The sequence below is a fragment of the Pelobates fuscus genome, chromosome 2 (genome assembly GCF_036172605.1).
Source record: "Pelobates fuscus isolate aPelFus1 chromosome 2, aPelFus1.pri, whole genome shotgun sequence".
NCBI classification, from domain to species: domain Eukaryota; kingdom Metazoa; phylum Chordata; class Amphibia; order Anura; family Pelobatidae; genus Pelobates; species Pelobates fuscus.
Genome location: NC_086318.1, coordinates 18,274,784 through 18,288,736, shown reverse-complemented (window position 1 = coordinate 18,288,736; position 13,953 = coordinate 18,274,784). Strand labels below are relative to the sequence as shown.

General features: G+C 41.9%; 6 non-coding genes across 6 annotated transcripts; all 6 read right to left on the bottom strand.

The window, feature by feature from the left end:
• Positions 1-533: 533 nt before the first annotated feature.
• Positions 534-607, bottom strand: TRNAN-GUU (transfer RNA asparagine (anticodon GUU)). Its single transcript has one exon. It is a non-coding gene; the product is annotated as a tRNA-Asn (tRNA).
• A 1,465-nt stretch (positions 608-2,072) lies between these two features.
• TRNAN-GUU (transfer RNA asparagine (anticodon GUU)) lies at positions 2,073-2,146 on the bottom strand. Its single transcript has one exon. It is a non-coding gene; the product is annotated as a tRNA-Asn (tRNA).
• Positions 2,147-6,187: 4,041 nt separating this feature from the next.
• On the bottom strand, positions 6,188-6,261 carry TRNAN-GUU (transfer RNA asparagine (anticodon GUU)). Its single transcript has one exon. It is a non-coding gene; the product is annotated as a tRNA-Asn (tRNA).
• A 1,470-nt stretch (positions 6,262-7,731) lies between these two features.
• TRNAN-GUU (transfer RNA asparagine (anticodon GUU)) lies at positions 7,732-7,805 on the bottom strand. The gene has a single exon. It is a non-coding gene; the product is annotated as a tRNA-Asn (tRNA).
• A 3,030-nt stretch (positions 7,806-10,835) lies between these two features.
• On the bottom strand, positions 10,836-10,909 carry TRNAN-GUU (transfer RNA asparagine (anticodon GUU)). Its single transcript has one exon. It is a non-coding gene; the product is annotated as a tRNA-Asn (tRNA).
• Positions 10,910-12,407: 1,498 nt separating this feature from the next.
• TRNAN-GUU (transfer RNA asparagine (anticodon GUU)) lies at positions 12,408-12,481 on the bottom strand. Its single transcript has one exon. It is a non-coding gene; the product is annotated as a tRNA-Asn (tRNA).
• Between the last annotated feature and the right edge of the window lie 1,472 nt (positions 12,482-13,953).

The following is a 13,953-nucleotide window of genomic DNA, read 5'->3' as shown; positions in this document are numbered from 1 at the left end:
GCAGCCAGCCGTCTTCAATGTTTTTGCTGTTGTTTTTGATGTTTTTGTGGGAAAGATGAGGATTTTCATATTTTTTTGCTTATTGGTTAGCAAATGCTTTGCCCCTCCTGCATTGAAAAAGGAATGGTCCCGGAGTGGGGTTTCAACAGCACGCTTCGGGCGCTCATCACATGCTGATATGAGAAATGCAATGTGTTTGAAATTGCAGACACTTTCCCAATGAATGACGATGGATAGGAGCAGTCCCCTGTTCAGGTTCCCTTTGATCGAGCCCAATTTTCTGGCCAATCGGTTGACAACGGAATGAAGAATGAACTTCCTGTTCACTTCTGATGATGTTTTACGTGCTTTTGATGAAGTTTCAATTGGAAAGCACCGTCATAGATATGACGTCACCCTTCCTTTTAAACATGGTTTTGTGAAGGGTCTCCACCTATGTTAATCAATTTGCAGTCACCGTCTTTGCGTTTGAAAGGTAACTATTTTGTGCTCCTTTTTTGCTTCTCGGTTAAAAAAACTCAAGTGTCTCAAAACGTCCCTGGGTGGGCTTGAACCACCAACCTTTCGGTTAACAGCCGAACGCGCTAACCAATTGCGCCACAGAGACTAAGCACGTGAGGCGAGAGAGCTACGTGGACTAACAAGATTTTGCTCTCACAATGTCTAAATGCTTTTTCAGAGGTTACGGCATCCTCTGCTTTCAAATGCAGCTATGGTTCTTTATCTGCATGCAAATGTAGGTGGAGCCAGCTTCTCCCTTTCAAAATGCACAGAGAAAGGTGTGACAGCAGCAGAGTGGCGCAGCGGAAGCGTGCTGGGCCCATAACCCAGAGGTCGATGGATCGAAACCATCCTCTGCTAAGCAATTTGTTTTTGTTCAAATTTGTAATTCCGTTGGCAATCAAATCCCCAAACCTTAAGAGAAATTCACTTTTCCATGGGTTTTCACTGCTTTCGTTATGTTACCATCCACATCTGAGGTTTTATTGGTTTTAAGTCAATCGATGATAGCTTGCCTGTTAATTTCAAGAAAAATTGCACTTTCTGACCACTCTGTCAACATGTCTGTGTGACGTAACAGATTTCCAAACATTTCTATAGAGATCTCCTTTACATCCTCACTTAACATGTTTAATGAATGTCTTTGGGGTTGTTATTTGTTTTCTTCTATACAATCTGTAGCCTCCGTTTGAATGTAATGTGTTGTTGCAGAAACATTAAAGCTAATTTTACTCTTTGCTGCTGTTTTTCTTTCCTTTTTTTTCTGTTTGGTTAGCGCATGCTTTGCCCATTCCATGTTAAAAATGAATCATCCCAGAGTGGAGTTGATCACCAAACTTTCCGTGCCCATCAAACGTTGCTAAGCTTGATGCAGTGAGGCATTAAAGTCGATTGCTTGTATTTGGACTGTTAACTCCGAGTGAAATGGCACTTTCTGATCATCTGGCACGTCCGTGCGTGTCTTCAAGTTTCAAAACACTTTCCTTAAAAAATTGTCTTCCAACGCTTTTAACATGCTTGTATGATATTTCTCTATTCCGTTTGCAGCCAGCCGTCTTCAATGTTTTTGCTGTTGTTTTTGATGTTTTTGTGGGAAAGATGAGGATTTTCATATTTTTTTGCTTATTGGTTAGCAAATGCTTTGCCCCTCCTGAAAAAGGAATGGTCCCGGAGTGGGGTTTCAACAGCACGCTTCGGGCGCTCATCACATGCTGATATGAGAAATGCAATGTGTTTGAAATTGCAGACACTTTCCCAATGAATGACGATGGATAGGAGCAGTCCCCTGTTCAGGTTCCCTTTGATCGAGCCCAATTTTCTGGCCAATCGGTTGACAACGGAATGAAGAATGAACTTCCTGTTCACTTCTGATGATGTTTTACGTGCTTTTGATGAAGTTTCAATTGGAAAGCACCGTCATAGATATGACGTCACCCTTCCTTTTAAACATGGTTTTGTGAAGGGTCTCCACCTATGTTAATCAATTTGCAATCACCGTATTTGCGTTTGAAAGGTAACTATTTTGTGCTCCTTTTTTGCTTCTCGGTTAAAAAAACTCAAGTGTCTCAAAACGTCCCTGGGTGGGCTTGAACCACCAACCTTTCGGTTAACAGCCGAACGCGCTAACCAATTGCGCCACAGAGACTAAGCACGTGAGGCGAGAGGCGAGAGGCGAGAGGCGAGAGAGCTACGTGGACTAACAAGATTTTGCTCTCACAATGTCTAAATGCTTTTTCAGAGGTTACGGCATCCTCTGCTTTCAAATGCAGCTATGGTTCTTTATCTGCATGCAAATGTAGGTGGAGCCAGCTTCTCCCTTTCAAAATGCACAGAGAAAGGTGTGACAGCAGCAGAGTGGCGCAGCGGAAGCGTGCTTGGCCCATAACCCAGAGGTCGATGGATCGAAACCATCCTCTGCTAAGCAATTTGTTTTTGTTCAAATTTGTAATTCCGTTGGCAATCAAATCCCCAAACCTTAAGAGAAATTCACTTTTCCATGGGTTTTCACTGCTTTCGTTATGTTACCATCCACATCTGAGGTTTTATTGGTTTTAAGTCAATCGATGATAGCTTGCCTGTTAATTTCAAGAAAAATTGCACTTTCTGACCACTCTGTCAACATGTCTGTGTGACGTAACAGATTTCCAAACATTTCTATAGAGATCTCCTTTACGTCCTCACTTAACATGTTTAATGAATGTCTTTGGGGTTGTTATTTGTTTTCTTCTATACAATCTGTAGCCTCCGTTTGAATGTAATGTGTTGTTGCAGAAACATTAAAGCTAATTTTACTCTTTGCTGCTGTTTTTCTTTCCTTTTTTTTCTGTTTGGTTAGCGCATGCTTTGCCCATTCCATGTTAAAAATGAATCATCCCAGAGTGGAGTTGATCACCAAACTTTCCGTGCCCATCAAACGTTGCTAAGCTTGATGCAGTGAGGCATTAAAGTCGATTGCTTGTATTTGGACTGTTAACTCCGAGTGAAATGGCACTTTCTGATCATCTGGCACGTCCGTGCGTGTCTTCAAGTTTCAAAACACTTTCCTTAAAAAATTGTCTTCCAACGCTTTTAACATGCTGATATTTCTCTATTCCGTTTGCAGCCAGCCGTCTTCAATGTTTTTGCTGTTGTTTTTGATGTTTTTGTGGGAAAGATGAGGATTTTCATATTTTTTTGCTTATTGGTTAGCAAATGCTTTGCCCCTCCTGCATTGAAAAAGGAATGGTCCCGGAGTGGGGTTTCAACAGCACGCTTCGGGCGCTCATCACATGCTGATATGAGAAATGCAATGTGTTTGAAATTGCAGACACTTTCCCAATGAATGACGATGGATAGGAGCAGTCCCCTGTTCAGGTTCCCTTTGATCGAGCCCAATTTTCTGGCCAATCGGTTGACAACGGAATGAAGAATGAACTTCCTGTTCACTTCTGATGATGTTTTACGTGCTTTTGATGAAGTTTCAATTGGAAAGCACCGTCATAGATATGACGTCACCCTTCCTTTTAAACATGGTTTTGTGAAGGGTCTCCACCTATGTTAATCAATTTGCAGTCACCGTATTTGCGTTTGAAAGGTAACTATTTTGTGCTCCTTTTTTGCTTCTCGGTTAAAAAAACTCAAGTGTCTCAAAACATCCCTGGGTGGGCTTGAACCACCAACCTTTCGGTTAACAGCCGAACGCGCTAACCAATTGCGCCACAGAGACTAAGCACGTGAGGCGAGAGAGCTACGTGGACTAACAAGATTTTGCTCTCACAATGTCTAAATGCTTTTTCAGAGGTTACGGCATCCTCTGCTTTCAAATGCAGCTATGGTTCTTTATCTGCATGCAAATGTAGGTGGAGCCAGCTTCTCCCTTTCAAAATGCACAGAGAAAGGTGTGACAGCAGCAGAGTGGCGCAGCGGAAGCGTGCTGGGCCCATAACCCAGAGGTCGATGGATCGAAACCATCCTCTGCTAAGCAATTTGTTTTTGTTCAAATTTGTAATTCCATTGGCAATCAAATCCCCAAACCTTAAGAGAAATTCACTTTTCCATGGGTTTTCACTGCTTTCGTTATGTTACCATCCACATCTGAGGTTTTATTGGTTTTAAGTCAATCGATGATAGCTTGCCTGTTAATTTCAAGAAAAATTGCACTTTCTGACCACTCTGTCAACATGTCTGTGTGACGTAACAGATTTCCAAACATTTCTATAGAGATCTCCTTTACGTCCTCACTTAACATGTTTAATGAATGTCTTTGGGGTTGTTATTTGTTTTCTTCTATACAATCTGTAGCCTCCGTTTGAATGTAATGTGTTGTTGCAGAAACATTAAAGCTAATTTTACTCTTTGCTGCTGTTTTTCTTTCCTTTTTTTTCTGTTTGGTTAGCGCATGCTTTGCCCATTCCATGTTAAAAATGAATCATCCCAGAGTGGAGTTGATCACCAAACTTTCCGTGCCCATCAAACGTTGCTAAGCTTGATGCAGTGAGGCATTAAAGTCGATTGCTTGTATTTGGACTGTTAACTCCGAGTGAAATGGCACTTTCTGATCATCTGGCACGTCCGTGCGTGTCTTCAAGTTTCAAAACACTTTCCTTAAAAAATTGTCTTCCAACGCTTTTAACATGCTTGTATGATATTTCTCTATTCCGTTTGCAGCCAGCCGTCTTCAATGTTTTTGCTGTTGTTTTTGATGTTTTTGTGGGAAAGATGAGGATTTTCATATTTTTTTGCTTATTGGTTAGCAAATGCTTTGCCCCTCCTGCATTGAAAAAGGAATGGTCCCGGAGTGGGGTTTCAACAGCACGCTTCGGGCGCTCATCACATGCTGATATGAGAAATGCAATGTGTTTGAAATTGCAGACACTTTCCCAATGAATGACGATGGATAGGAGCAGTCCCCTGTTCAGGTTCCCTTTGATCGAGCCCAATTTTCTGGCCAATCGGTTGACAACGGAATGAAGAATGAACTTCCTGTTCACTTCTGATGATGTTTTACGTGCTTTTGAAGAAATTTCAATTGGAAAGCACCGTCATAGATATGACGTCACCCTTCCTTTTAAACATGGTGTGGCGAAACCGAACTCGCCACGTGTCCTTGGAGGGGGCTGCTTGCCCGCCTCTTGCCTTTGGACTATGGACCAGACTTTATGGGAATGTGATACCCCAGATAGCCATACCATGGAGCCTATCTATATAATAAAAGACTATGGGAAAGACTTTAGCTCCATGGCAATTGTACTGTGTGAGTAGGATCTGCGCGCTATTCGGTAGTTTTGTGCGTGCAGATCCCAGCTATCTGGGGATAGGTGAAATGTCTGTGTGTTATGTGTAAATGTGACTTTATGTATTTTAAAGTGTTTTATGTTGTTTTGCAACCATGTGGTTAATGGAGTCTGCCTTTAGTCCTGGGTAATTGGATTACTTCTCCAATTAACTCCAGGGCAGAAGGGAGGAAACCAGGGTGCATTGTGGGGATGTTTTTCTGCCAGCCAGAAAGGAACAAAAGATACTTTTAGTAACTTTTTAACCCCTGGTCGGATTCATGCCATTTTTTAATATGTTGTTCCCCTGAATGGATTGATTGTGGATATGTATTTTTATGTGAATGTGATGTATGGTTTTAAAGTTATGAAAGTTGTGTAAAAGTATATTTTACACTGTATGCATAATGGGATTATGTGTCACACTAAGGGGAGGGGATGTGTGGGAGGTAACATCTATGTCATTGGTTCTTTTATGCCTCCCCCTGGGTGTGGCCTGTATGTGTGAGTTGGAAATAAAAGCCAGGCTGGATGAGCCAGTCCAGAGTTCCTGTTTTAACCTCAAAGTGATGTGTCGTCTCATTATTGGGGGAAGGATTTATTGTATGCTGTTCCAGTTGACTGCTAGGGGTACAAGCCTATTCGTATGGTTCCTATTCAATGGTCTACAGCATTCATACACTTGGGAGAATTTAAAGGTTTCTTGGATTCGGTGATTATGGTGTCTGCCAGAGTGCTTGGAGCCCTCAGGAAGCACTAGGAGCATCCATTAACGGAGGTACCAAGTCGGGGTGCCAGGTGATCCGTTACACATGGTTTTGTGAAGGGTCTCCACCTATGTTAATCAATTTGCAATCACCGTCTTTGCGTTTGAAAGGTAACTATTTTGTGCTCCTTTTTTGCTTCTCGGTTAAAAAAACTCAAGTGTCTCAAAACGTCCCTGGGTGGGCTTGAACCACCAACCTTTCGGTTAACAGCCGAACGCGCTAACCAATTGCGCCACAGAGACTAAGCACGTGAGGCGAGAGAGCTACGTGGACTAACAAGATTTTGCTCTCACAATGTCTAAATGCTTTTTCAGAGGTTACGGCATCCTCTGCTTTCAAATGCAGCTATGGTTCTTTATCTGCATGCAAATGTAGGTGGAGCCAGCTTCTCCCTTTCAAAATGCACAGAGAAAGGTGTGACAGCAGCAGAGTGGCGCAGCGGAAGCGTGCTGGGCCCATAACCCAGAGGTCGATGGATCGAAACCATCCTCTGCTAAGCAATTTGTTTTTGTTCAAATTTGTAATTCCGTTGGCAATCAAATCCCCAAACCTTAAGAGAAATTCACTTTTCCATGGGTTTTCACTGCTTTCGTTATGTTACCATCCACATCTGAGGTTTTATTGGTTTTAAGTCAATCGATGATAGCTTGCCTGTTAATTTCAAGAAAAATTGCACTTTCTGACCACTCTGTCAACATGTCTGTGTGACGTAACAGATTTCCAAACATTTCTATAGAGATCTCCTTTACATCCTCACTTAACATGTTTAATGAATGTCTTTGGGGTTGTTATTTGTTTTCTTCTATACAATCTGTAGCCTCCGTTTGAATGTAATGTGTTGTTGCAGAAACATTAAAGCTAATTTTACTCTTTGCTGCTGTTTTTCTTTCCTTTTTTTTCTGTTTGGTTAGCGCATGCTTTGCCCATTCCATGTTAAAAATGAATCATCCCAGAGTGGAGTTGATCACCAAACTTTCCGTGCCCATCAAACGTTGCTAAGCTTGATGCAGTGAGGCATTAAAGTCGATTGCTTGTATTTGGACTGTTAACTCCGAGTGAAATGGCACTTTCTGATCATCTGGCACGTCCGTGCGTGTCTTCAAGTTTCAAAACACTTTCCTTAAAAAATTGTCTTCCAACGCTTTTAACATGCTTGTATGATATTTCTCTATTCCGTTTGCAGCCAGCCGTCTTCAATGTTTTTGCTGTTGTTTTTGATGTTTTTGTGGGAAAGATGAGGATTTTCATATTTTTTTGCTTATTGGTTAGCAAATGCTTTGCCCCTCGTGCATTGAAAAAGGAATGGTCCCGGAGTGGGGTTTCAACAGCACGCTTCGGGCGCTCATCACATGCTGATATGAGAAATGCAATGTGTTTGAAATTGCAGACACTTTCCCAATGAATGACGATGGATAGGAGCAGTCCCCTGTTCAGGTTCCCTTTGATCGAGCCCAATTTTCTGGCCAATCGGTTGACAACGGAATGAAGAATGAACTTCCTGTTCACTTCTGATGATGTTTTACGTGCTTTTGATGAAGTTTCAATTGGAAAGCACCGTCATAGATATGACGTCACCCTTCCTTTTAAACATGGTTTTGTGAAGGGTCTCCACCTATGTTAATCAATTTGCAATCACCGTATTTGCGTTTGAAAGGTAACTATTTTGTGCTCCTTTTTTGCTTCTCGGTTAAAAAAACTCAAGTGTCTCAAAACGTCCCTGGGTGGGCTTGAACCACCAACCTTTCGGTTAACAGCCGAACGCGCTAACCAATTGCGCCACAGAGACTAAGCACGTGAGGCGAGAGGCGAGAGGCGAGAGGCGAGAGAGCTACGTGGACTAACAAGATTTTGCTCTCACAATGTCTAAATGCTTTTTCAGAGGTTACGGCATCCTCTGCTTTCAAATGCAGCTATGGTTCTTTATCTGCATGCAAATGTAGGTGGAGCCAGCTTCTCCCTTTCAAAATGCACAGAGAAAGGTGTGACAGCAGCAGAGTGGCGCAGCGGAAGCGTGCTTGGCCCATAACCCAGAGGTCGATGGATCGAAACCATCCTCTGCTAAGCAATTTGTTTTTGTTCAAATTTGTAATTCCGTTGGCAATCAAATCCCCAAACCTTAAGAGAAATTCACTTTTCCATGGGTTTTCACTGCTTTCGTTATGTTACCATCCACATCTGAGGTTTTATTGGTTTTAAGTCAATCGATGATAGCTTGCCTGTTAATTTCAAGAAAAATTGCACTTTCTGACCACTCTGTCAACATGTCTGTGTGACGTAACAGATTTCCAAACATTTCTATAGAGATCTCCTTTACGTCCTCACTTAACATGTTTAATGAATGTCTTTGGGGTTGTTATTTGTTTTCTTCTATACAATCTGTAGCCTCCGTTTGAATGTAATGTGTTGTTGCAGAAACATTAAAGCTAATTTTACTCTTTGCTGCTGTTTTTCTTTCCTTTTTTTTCTGTTTGGTTAGCGCATGCTTTGCCCATTCCATGTTAAAAATGAATCATCCCAGAGTGGAGTTGATCACCAAACTTTCCGTGCCCATCAAACGTTGCTAAGCTTGATGCAGTGAGGCATTAAAGTCGATTGCTTGTATTTGGACTGTTAACTCCGAGTGAAATGGCACTTTCTGATCATCTGGCACGTCCGTGCGTGTCTTCAAGTTTCAAAACACTTTCCTTAAAAAATTGTCTTCCAACGCTTTTAACATGCTGATATTTCTCTATTCCGTTTGCAGCCAGCCGTCTTCAATGTTTTTGCTGTTGTTTTTGATGTTTTTGTGGGAAAGATGAGGATTTTCATATTTTTTTGCTTATTGGTTAGCAAATGCTTTGCCCCTCCTGCATTGAAAAAGGAATGGTCCCGGAGTGGGGTTTCAACAGCACGCTTCGGGCGCTCATCACATGCTGATATGAGAAATGCAATGTGTTTGAAATTGCAGACACTTTCCCAATGAATGACGATGGATAGGAGCAGTCCCCTGTTCAGGTTCCCTTTGATCGAGCCCAATTTTCTGGCCAATCGGTTGACAACGGAATGAAGAATGAACTTCCTGTTCACTTCTGATGATGTTTTACGTGCTTTTGATGAAGTTTCAATTGGAAAGCACCGTCATAGATATGACGTCACCCTTCCTTTTAAACATGGTTTTGTGAAGGGTCTCCACCTATGTTAATCAATTTGCAGTCACCGTATTTGCGTTTGAAAGGTAACTATTTTGTGCTCCTTTTTTGCTTCTCGGTTAAAAAAACTCAAGTGTCTCAAAACATCCCTGGGTGGGCTTGAACCACCAACCTTTCGGTTAACAGCCGAACGCGCTAACCAATTGCGCCACAGAGACTAAGCACGTGAGGCGAGAGAGCTACGTGGACTAACAAGATTTTGCTCTCACAATGTCTAAATGCTTTTTCAGAGGTTACGGCATCCTCTGCTTTCAAATGCAGCTATGGTTCTTTATCTGCATGCAAATGTAGGTGGAGCCAGCTTCTCCCTTTCAAAATGCACAGAGAAAGGTGTGACAGCAGCAGAGTGGCGCAGCGGAAGCGTGCTGGGCCCATAACCCAGAGGTCGATGGATCGAAACCATCCTCTGCTAAGCAATTTGTTTTTGTTCAAATTTGTAATTCCATTGGCAATCAAATCCCCAAACCTTAAGAGAAATTCACTTTTCCATGGGTTTTCACTGCTTTCGTTATGTTACCATCCACATCTGAGGTTTTATTGGTTTTAAGTCAATCGATGATAGCTTGCCTGTTAATTTCAAGAAAAATTGCACTTTCTGACCACTCTGTCAACATGTCTGTGTGACGTAACAGATTTCCAAACATTTCTATAGAGATCTCCTTTACGTCCTCACTTAACATGTTTAATGAATGTCTTTGGGGTTGTTATTTGTTTTCTTCTATACAATCTGTAGCCTCCGTTTGAATGTAATGTGTTGTTGCAGAAACATTAAAGCTAATTTTACTCTTTGCTGCTGTTTTTCTTTCCTTTTTTTTCTGTTTGGTTAGCGCATGCTTTGCCCATTCCATGTTAAAAATGAATCATCCCAGAGTGGAGTTGATCACCAAACTTTCCGTGCCCATCAAACGTTGCTAAGCTTGATGCAGTGAGGCATTAAAGTCGATTGCTTGTATTTGGACTGTTAACTCCGAGTGAAATGGCACTTTCTGATCATCTGGCACGTCCGTGCGTGTCTTCAAGTTTCAAAACACTTTCCTTAAAAAATTGTCTTCCAACGCTTTTAACATGCTTGTATGATATTTCTCTATTCCGTTTGCAGCCAGCCGTCTTCAATGTTTTTGCTGTTGTTTTTGATGTTTTTGTGGGAAAGATGAGGATTTTCATATTTTTTTGCTTATTGGTTAGCAAATGCTTTGCCCCTCCTGCATTGAAAAAGGAATGGTCCCGGAGTGGGGTTTCAACAGCACGCTTCGGGCGCTCATCACATGCTGATATGAGAAATGCAATGTGTTTGAAATTGCAGACACTTTCCCAATGAATGACGATGGATAGGAGCAGTCCCCTGTTCAGGTTCCCTTTGATCGAGCCCAATTTTCTGGCCAATCGGTTGACAACGGAATGAAGAATGAACTTCCTGTTCACTTCTGATGATGTTTTACGTGCTTTTGATGAAGTTTCAATTGGAAAGCACCGTCATAGATATGACGTCACCCTTCCTTTTAAACATGGTTTTGTGAAGGGTCTCCACCTATGTTAATCAATTTGCAATCACCGTATTTGCGTTTGAAAGGTAACTATTTTGTGCTCCTTTTTTGCTTCTCGGTTAAAAAAACTCAAGTGTCTCAAAACGTCCCTGGGTGGGCTTGAACCACCAACCTTTCGGTTAACAGCCGAACGCGCTAACCAATTGCGCCACAGAGACTAAGCACGTGAGGCGAGAGGCGAGAGGCGAGAGGCGAGAGGCGAGAGAGCTACGTGGACTAACAAGATTTTGCTCTCACAATGTCTAAATGCTTTTTCAGAGGTTACGGCATCCTCTGCTTTCAAATGCAGCTATGGTTCTTTATCTGCATGCAAATGTAGGTGGAGCCAGCTTCTCCCTTTCAAAATGCACAGAGAAAGGTGTGACAGCAGCAGAGTGGCGCAGCGGAAGCGTGCTGGGCCCATAACCCAGAGGTCGATGGATCGAAACCATCCTCTGCTAAGCAATTTGTTTTTGTTCAAATTTGTAATTCCGTTGGCAATCAAATCCCCAAACCTTAAGAGAAATTCACTTTTCCATGGGTTTTCACTGCTTTCGTTATGTTACCATCCACATCTGAGGTTTTATTGGTTTTAAGTCAATCGATGATAGCTTGCCTGTTAATTTCAAGAAAAATTGCACTTTCTGACCACTCTGTCAACATGTCTGTGTGACGTAACAGATTTCCAAACATTTCTATAGAGATCTCCTTTACGTCCTCACTTAACATGTTTAATGAATGTCTTTGGGGTTGTTATTTGTTTTCTTCTATACAATCTGTAGCCTCCGTTTGAATGTAATGTGTTGTTGCAGAAACATTAAAGCTAATTTTACTCTTTGCTGCTGTTTTTCTTTCCTTTTTTTTCTGTTTGGTTAGCGCATGCTTTGCCCATTCCATGTTAAAAATGAATCATCCCAGAGTGGAGTTGATCACCAAACTTTCCGTGCCCATCAAACGTTGCTAAGCTTGATGCAGTGAGGCATTAAAGTCGATTGCTTGTATTTGGACTGTTAACTCCGAGTGAAATGGCACTTTCTGATCATCTGGCACGTCCGTGCGTGTCTTCAAGTTTCAAAACACTTTCCTTAAAAAATTGTCTTCCAACGCTTTTAACATGCTTGTATGATATTTCTCTATTCCGTTTGCAGCCAGCCGTCTTCAATGTTTTTGCTGTTGTTTTTGATGTTTTTGTGGGAAAGATGAGGATTTTCATATTTTTTTGCTTATTGGTTAGCAAATGCTTTGCCCCTCGTGCATTGAAAAAGGAATGGTCCCGGAGTGGGGTTTCAACAGCACGCTTCGGGCGCTCATCACATGCTGATATGAGAAATGCAATGTGTTTGAAATTGCAGACACTTTCCCAATGAATGACGATGGATAGGAGCAGTCCCCTGTTCAGGTTCCCTTTGATCGAGCCCAATTTTCTGGCCAATCGGTTGACAACGGAATGAAGAATGAACTTCCTGTTCACTTCTGATGATGTTTTACGTGCTTTTGATGAAGTTTCAATTGGAAAGCACCGTCATAGATATGACGTCACCCTTCCTTTTAAACATGGTTTTGTGAAGGGTCTCCACCTATGTTAATCAATTTGCAATCACCGTATTTGCGTTTGAAAGGTAACTATTTTGTGCTCCTTTTTTGCTTCTCGGTTAAAAAAACTCAAGTGTCTCAAAACGTCCCTGGGTGGGCTTGAACCACCAACCTTTCGGTTAACAGCCGAACGCGCTAACCAATTGCGCCACAGAGACTAAGCACGTGAGGCGAGAGGCGAGAGGCGAGAGGCGAGAGAGCTACGTGGACTAACAAGATTTTGCTCTCACAATGTCTAAATGCTTTTTCAGAGGTTACGGCATCCTCTGCTTTCAAATGCAGCTATGGTTCTTTATCTGCATGCAAATGTAGGTGGAGCCAGCTTCTCCCTTTCAAAATGCACAGAGAAAGGTGTGACAGCAGCAGAGTGGCGCAGCGGAAGCGTGCTGGGCCCATAACCCAGAGGTCGATGGATCGAAACCATCCTCTGCTAAGCAATTTGTTTTTGTTCAAATTTGTAATTCCGTTGGCAATCAAATCCCCAAACCTTAAGAGAAATTCACTTTTCCATGGGTTTTCACTGCTTTCGTTATGTTACCATCCACATCTGAGGTTTTATTGGTTTTAAGTCAATCGATGATAGCTTGCCTGTTAATTTCAAGAAAAATTGCACTTTCTGACCACTCTGTCAACATGTCTGTGTGACGTAACAGATTTCCAAACATTTCTATAGAGATCTCCTTTACGTCCTCACTTAACATGTTTAATGAATGTCTTTGGGGTTGTTATTTGTTTTCTTCTATACAATCTGTAGCCTCCGTTTGAATGTAATGTGTTGTTGCAGAAACATTAAAGCTAATTTTACTCTTTGCTGCTGTTTTTCTTTCCTTTTTTTTCTGTTTGGTTAGCGCATGCTTTGCCCATTCCATGTTAAAAATGAATCATCCCAGAGTGGAGTTGATCACCAAACTTTCCGTGCCCATCAAACGTTGCTAAGCTTGATGCAGTGAGGCATTAAAGTCGATTGCTTGTATTTGGACTGTTAACTCCGAGTGAAATGGCACTTTCTGATCATCTGGCACGTCCGTGCGTGTCTTCAAGTTTCAAAACACTTTCCTTAAAAAATTGTCTTCCAACGCTTTTAACATACTTGTATGATATTTCTCTATTCCGTTTGCAGCCAGCCGTCTTCAATGTTTTTGCTGTTGTTTTTGATGTTTTTGTGGGAAAGATGAGGATTTTCATATTTTTTTGCTTATTGGTTAGCAAATGCTTTGCCCCTCCTGCATTGAAAAAGGAATGGTCCCGGAGTGGGGTTTCAACAGCACGCTTCGGGCGCTCATCACATGCTGATATGAGAAATGCAATGTGTTTGAAATTGCAGACACTTTCCCAATGAATGACGATGGATAGGAGCAGTCCCCTGTTCAGGTTCCCTTTGATCGAGCCCAATTTTCTGGCCAATCGGTTGACAACGGAATGAAGAATGAACTTCCTGTTCACTTCTGATGATGTTTTACGTGCTTTTGATGAAGTTTCAATTGGAAAGCACCGTCATAGATATGACGTCACCCTTCCTTTTAAACATGGTTTTGTGAAGGGTCTCCACCTATGTTAATCAATTTGCAATCACCGTATTTGCGTTTGAAAGGTAACTATTTTGTGCTCCTTTTTTGCTTCTCGGTTAAAA